Raw genomic sequence first — 7,322 nt, forward strand, 5'->3', positions numbered from 1 at the left:
ATTGGGAAATTAAGTGTTCAATAAAACTTTATGAGGTAAAAGACAAGGAAAGAAGTTATATTTATATCGATAATCGACCGCCAAAGGTAAAAGTGCAGTGAAGGAAGGATCAAAATTATGATAACTGACACTTCGTAAAAAGTGGAACCGTAAAAAACCTTGAAAAAGGCTGCAAAAACTGCAGAACCAATGGAAAATTGATACGTGTACGGAGTATTAAATGGAAGCGACAATTGAAGCGTCAATTTTGTCATAGCATTAATGGTGACAAAAATTCTCGTTTTAATGAAATCCACTTCCCAAATATTCAACTGATGAATAAATAGAAAGTGGGGGACTATCTGTATTGGAAAAAATTGCATTTATATATAAAGTTGACGTGTCGAGACACGTGGACTGGTCAAATAGTCAATGAATTATAATTAGTCAAGTGGCACGAGCAGCAATAGAAACGAGCAAAGGCAAAGAAAGAGGCACGGGTGGCCATTCAAGGGATTCAGTGCCCATACCTATTTAAGTCATTTATATCCAAGAATCAAAACAAATGGATCTGACCATAGTAAAAGTGCAGATACAGAATTTGACTGGCATTAAATGCTGAATACGTTAGAGAATTTGTATTGAATATAATGATTATGTAACGTAGCATTCAATATCTTTAATTATTCATAATAGCCTCATTGTGATTTGGGTAAAACGCATATCTTCAAGATATCTATAAAAGGGAAGTATCTGATCAATTGTAGGGACATGAGATACTATTGGAATATACTTTGGTTTACTTATTTTTTTCCTGATTATACTCTGGTTGCCCCAAATTACTTTCTTTTGCATATTCTTTTGATTATCAGTAACTTGTGTTCTTCTAAATTCTAGCTTTGACTGAAATTTCATTTTTTGGTTAAACATTTATATGTGTTTCTGCATTTATACATGTATACTTTATTGGAATTTAGCAGTATTTATCTAATTCTCCAGAAAGTGGTGTAATCTAAGCAACTTAATCGTTATTGATTTATAAAAATTATTTTTATGATAATCAGAGTTTGCTCGAAATTATATTAAAAGGTCATTATTGAATCATTGATTTAACTTTGTTTATTTTTCCTTTTCTCTAAAAATACTAATATTTATTCATATATTTCTTTTGTATGTCAAACAATGAGAAGCAAATATGGATATCTCACAAAATAAACTTGGATCAAAGTTCAATTGTAAATATATTTGTTTAATTGATCCATGTACGACACATATAATATTCAAAGAGAAGAAATATTTCTCTCATTTAAGTATGTGTAAGACAGATGTTACTACAATTTCTGGTAGAAGTAATTTAATTGAAGGCTCTGGTAGAGCTACTATAACTCTGTCTAAGGGAACAATGCTTATCATAGATAATGCAATGTTCTCCTCCAAGTCTAAGAGGAACTTGTTGAGTTTTAAAGATATCCGCCGAAATGGATATCATATTGAGACAATAGATGAGAATAATCTTGGACATCTCATTATTACCAAGAATATCTCTAGCCAGAAAAGGGTTATTGAAATTTTCATCTTTATCTTGTGGCCTGTATTAGACAAAAATTAGTGCAATTAAGACACATTCTATTGTAAATCAAAAGGTTATTGATTTCAATACTTTTGTACTTTGGCATGATTGATTGGGACACCCTGGATCAATTATGATGAGACGGATTATAGAAACTCAAATGGACATCCATTAAAGAATCTAAAGATTCTTTTGAATAATGAATTTTCTTGCATTCTTGTTATCAAGGCAAGTTAATTATTAGACCATCACCAACAAAGGTTAGGTTTGAGTCCCCTGCGTTTTTGGAATGTATACAAGGGGACATTTGTGGACCTATTCACCCACCTAGTGGGTCATTTAGATATTTTATGGTCTTAATAGATACATCTTCTAGATGGTCTCATATGTGCCTATTGTCATCTCGCAACCCAGCATTTGCAAAATTAATGGCACAAATATTTCGATTACGGGCGCAATTTTCTGATAATCCAATTAAGTCAATTAGACTTGATAATGCTACAGAATTTTCATCCCAAGCATTTAATGATTATTGCTTATCAATTGGGATAAAAGTGGATCATCATGTAGCTCATGTTCACACTCAAAATGGCCTTGGAGAATCTCTGATTAAGCGTTTACAAATAATAGCAAGACCATTACTTATGAAAATGAGGTTGCCCACTTCTGTTTGGGGTCATGCCATTTTGCATGCAGCAATGCTAGTTCGTCTCAGACTGGCAAATTATCATAAATATTCCCCGTTGCAATTAGTTTTGAGTCATGAACCTAATATATCTCATTTAAGAATATTTGGATGCGCAGTATATGTGCTTGTAGCACCGCCATATCGCACCAAAATGGATCCTCAAAGAAGGTCAGAAATATATGTTGGGTTTGAATCGCTCTCCATTATTCGCTACCTCGAAATATTAACAGGGGATTTGTTCACTGCACGTTTTGCAGCCTGTCGATTCGATGTGATACTTTTTCCAAAACTAGGGGGAGAAATTGGTGAAATCAAATAGGAAATTTTGTAGAAAAATCCATCATTGTCTCATCTTGATCCACGTGTCTCTATTTGTAAATAAAAAGGTGCAAAATATTATCCATTTGCAGAAAATAGCAAACCAAATGCCAGACGCATTTATAGATCTGAAAAGGATAACAAAATCACATATTCCTACAGAGAATGTTCCAATTCGTATTGTTGTTCCTGTTGGACAATCTTCTAGTGTTATAGCTAATGAGTCAAAATCATGCCTAAAGTGTGGCAAACCATTGGGTTCTAAGGATCGAAATCCTAGAAAAAGAAAAAGAAATGCTCAATATGACACTACGAAAGAGCCTAATGAAGAAATTCACGATTTAACCAATCCTGAGATTCATGAGGAAATTAATGAGTCTCAGACTAAATAAAATAAGGAACTATCAATAAACCCAATCGATATTGAGACAAATTTGAATCGAGTGAATATAATGGTGGATTATGTCTTTGCATATAATGTTGCATCTAGCATTATGCAAGATAGTGAGGATCTTGCAATCCAATCTGATAGTTCTAATTCTAATCCGATAGTCCAAAATGGCAAGAAGTAATTCATTGCCTGGGTTGCTTGTCGATGTGGTACTTTGGCCAAAAAATGTAAGGAGTATTTAATTATTATTTTATTGTCTTTATAAATCAATATAAAAAAGGACAACCACAAGCTATGTTTTTGTCAACATCGAAAGATGTTATAATTCTGACGTTAGTGGATGCATGAAGCATTATGCAATTTCTGAGTAATTATTTTTCCAATATTGCATTCTTATTTGAAAATTGAAGAGTTCATATTTCAACGTTTCTTTCAGAAAATTCATTCATGGGATTTAGACAAGACAAGCTATTCGTAGAAAAGACAAAGGGAAAATACATAAGTTCCACTCTAAACTCGGTTGCACACTGTAACTTTACGAACATTTATTTATCCCCGAAAACTTGGTTGCATACATAGTTCACTTCAAATATATTTAGGGGATAGATAAACGCTCGTAAGTGGAACTTATGTATTTTCCCACAGACAAGCTACTTTTTTTTATTGTGCAACTTTATATAAAATATATTCAAATAATTCGAGGATTACTCATTTTAAGCTTTTTCCAAACTATACAAAAATTCCAAGTTTGTCAATATAGGCTGTCATCGATAGAGAAAAAGACACAATTTGCCCAGACGCAAAGAGAGGAGATAAACTAGATACATATCCACAAAGCCCTTTTTAAGATTTATTCTAGGTCATTGTTGTCTTGTTCACAGAGAAAAATATGGGAAATAATTAGACTTAGGATTGGTTAGGGGCTGCGCGAACGCAAACCCCGCTACCACAAATTATGACGTAGACTCAGCCACTTGGGCCGACCTTAGGCTGGCACCCCTCCAAAGTGCAATGGAGGTCGCCAACCTAGGCCATGGGTCTTTTTGATCACCCATTGATCACCCCTCCAAAGTTCACTTCAAATATATTTAGGGGATAGATAAACGCTCGTAAGTGGAACTTATGTATTTTCCCACAGACAAGCTGTAAGCACGTGATTTTTGCCCAATATGAGAATTACTCCCAAAAAATTCAAAAATAAAATAATTTTCCTTGGTGTGCAATTTTTGTGATATTTTGTGTAACTATTTATATGTTTGTATGTGCATGTTTATTTGTTAAATTATTAAAAATACAAAAATATGTCGCATTTTGCATGTAGGATTTAATTCTACAATTGTTAGTAATTAAGTTTGTTTTACAAAAAATAAAAATTACAAAAATAGGCATTGTTTGCATTTTTAGCATTTAATGTCCAAATATACAATTTTATGTTTAATTATTACTTAATTATGCGTTAATTGTTATTGGGAGTTAATTTGCGCCTTTATAACTTAATTTAGTTCTTAATAATAATTTAAGTATTTTTTATAATTTAGTTTTAGAGAAATAAAAGAAGAAAAGAGAGCGAAAATATAAAGAAAGTCGGAATTGGGCCTCTTCTTCGATTTCAAGCCATAGGCCCAAAAAATGGCTCAATCTTCCCAAACGATCCAGTCCATTTCGAACTGGGTCGACCCAGTCCATAACCCAACACCCCTATTATCTTACAAACAACACAAAACAAAAAGAAAAAATGAAGAAAACCCTAAAAAATTGCTAAACCATCCCCCCCCCCCTCCTATCTTCTTCTTCTTCTTCCTCAAGCAAGCTCCATCCATGGCTGCCCCTTCACAACAGTCCCATGACCACCTGTTTCCCTCCTCCTTCTTCCGCTGAAACACAAGTTCACTTCACACAGCCCGCCTCCTCAAGCCATGAACGCCCAAGCTCCTCCGGTCGTCGAGCTCCCATGGTTGCAAAAGCTCCAAACATTGTTGTTTTCTTTCCTTCCTTCACCTTACGCTACTGTTGATGTCCATCAAGTTTCACAGCCCGCCATGGACGTTGCTATTGCTGCTTCGTCCAAGCTTCTATTATCGCCAAACACCCCATCATCGAGCAAACAACCCTCCCTCGTCGTCGAATCCATGAACGACGCACTAACAGCTTCATCACAGTCCGTCGACCAACACTACTGAGTCGTGCTACTGCTGCTGCTCACGTCACTGTCTTCAGCTGCTACTGTGCCGCAGCTACTTCGTCTTCTTCTGCCGCTGCTCGGCCAGCTGCGGGCTGCTTCTACTTCTTCTTTGTCTTCGTCGTCATTTGTTAGAGCTTTGGTCGAGGCTCGGACAGATTTCTTTACAATCAAAGTTCTTCGTTGATTCATCTCCGGTTAGTTGTTTTTGAGTTTTATTTTTGTCCATATTTTTGTTTGATATTTTCCGGATCCAAAATCGTTAAACAATTCAATTCTTGTTTTGTTCGTTGTTCATCGTTGAAATCATTTTCTAGTTTGTTCATATGTTTTGTTGATTTAATTTTCAGAATCAAATGAAACTTTGATTAATTAATTTTTCAGTTTGTTTCATGTTTGTTTCATTGTTCTTATTTATTGTTTAGATAAAAGTTGTTAGTTTAATGTTGGTGAGATACAAATTGAAGTTTAATTAATTGTTTCTTCCATTTGTTTCATGTGTTTTATGTATTTTTAGAAATTGTTAATATTGTTAAGTTCAAGTTTAAGTTCATAATTGTTTCTTCGTCGATCTTGTTATTTGTCTAAAAGAATTTAGTTGTGTTAGAGAAATATGTTGGTTTAATCGTTTAAATCCATCATGTTTGTTGTTTAAAATAGATTTAATTCATGTTCATACTTTGTTTGATTGTTCTTGAATCCGAAATTTGTATAGCTTGATTTCTTGTTTACCATTTGTGATTATTTCTTGAATTTGTCTCATAAAGTTTAATATAGGAATTGTTGGTTGTAATGTTGTTAGAATTGATTTTAAGTTCAATATGATTGAGTTTAGAAATCTAAATATACTTGTTTGTTGTTGTTGTTGAATCCGAAAATAGGATTGTTTGTTGGTAAAATATTGTTCAATCAAATTTTAGTTGTTCTTTGTTGTTCAATTTATGTTCTTGTGATTTGTTGTTGAAATGTTGAAGAAATCATGTTCATGTGATTTGTTGTTGAAATATTGAAGAAATCATGTTCATGAAATTTGTTGTTTGAACATTGTTAGAAATTAATCATATTGCCTATATTTTGGTTAAGTTTGATTAATTGATGTGTTATAGCTTCAGGGGTAATTTGGTAATTTCAGTAAGGTCGGAGGGGTAGTTTAGGAATTGTACATTTTGTAATTTTTTATGTGAAGCATGAGGGACAAAATGAAATGGGGTGGGTTGTGATATAGTTGTTTAATATAAAGGGGGGACAAGACAAAATTTGGTGGGGGGAATCTTGTATTTATTTATGTTAGGCATGCGGGACAAAATATAATGGGGTGGTGTGATATGTTTATTTAATGTAATGGGGATGAGTGGGAAGATAATGGGTTTGGTAGAGAAAAAGTATTGATTTTAATTGATTGAAAGATTTATGGATGAGTTATATATAGGAAGTCTTGAAATCAGATTTAAGAAGAGAAAAAACACACACGAATCTGGGAAGAAAAATAGAAGAGAGAAAAAAGGGCTGAACATTTAAGAGAAAGAAAAATTCCGAAAAATATTTAAGCTTTCAAAAATAAAAATAAAAACTAAAAAATCTTCTGCTTTCTTTCTTTGTTTGAAATTAGTATTAATGGTTGTTGTTTCATTCAAAGCTTGAAGCTTTTGTTTTTGGGATTACTGTTCTACTGGTTTGCAAACTCTGTTCCTGGATTGTTACTGTTGCTGGACTGTTGTTGCTGTATTGTTATTACTGTCGCTGATTCTCATCATCATTTTCTTTTGCTTCCAATATCAGGTACATATCTGTAAATTCATGTCATGAAAAGCTTCAACATGGCAAGTAAATGAAGTTTGGAATTATAAGGATGTCTTCTACTCATTTAAATTTTATTAGTTTAAGTTTCAGTCTTGTTTTAGTTGATTAATATAGTAGTATAATTGACATGATAAACTGTTAATTAATTAACCTTCTGGAGTAGTAAATTCCACGATAATCTTATATGTTTTGAGGACTAGTGATGACATTTACTGTTTGAATTGTTGAGATAGGGAACATGGCAGAAAATTGGCCATTAATCAAATCTTGTGATATTGTTAGCTAAGTAAAGAATAGTACAGAAATACCCAGAAATTACATTACTAACTTATTTTGTCAAATATCCAATTTTGTTTAAGGCTAGATGATGTCAGTCGTACTTTGTTCGTATATGGCG

At 33.2% G+C, this 7,322-nt stretch overlaps 1 long non-coding RNA gene and 1 other non-coding gene across 2 annotated transcripts; one reads left to right on the forward strand and one right to left on the reverse strand.

The window, feature by feature from the left end:
- Positions 1–3,863: 3,863 nt before the first annotated feature.
- On the reverse strand, positions 3,864–4,021 carry LOC142166690 (U1 spliceosomal RNA). The gene has a single exon (XR_012697093.1). It is a non-coding gene; the product is annotated as a U1 spliceosomal RNA (small nuclear RNA).
- A 704-nt stretch (positions 4,022–4,725) lies between these two features.
- On the forward strand, positions 4,726–7,119 carry LOC142166580 (uncharacterized). The gene is made up of 2 exons (XR_012696990.1): positions 4,726–5,322; positions 6,905–7,119. It is a non-coding gene; the product is annotated as an uncharacterized LOC142166580 (long non-coding RNA).
- The last annotated feature ends 203 nt before the right edge of the window (positions 7,120–7,322 follow it).

The sequence above is a fragment of the Nicotiana tabacum genome, chromosome 11, assembly GCF_000715075.1.
Source record: "Nicotiana tabacum cultivar K326 chromosome 11, ASM71507v2, whole genome shotgun sequence".
NCBI classification, from domain to species: Eukaryota; Viridiplantae; Streptophyta; class Magnoliopsida; order Solanales; family Solanaceae; genus Nicotiana; species Nicotiana tabacum.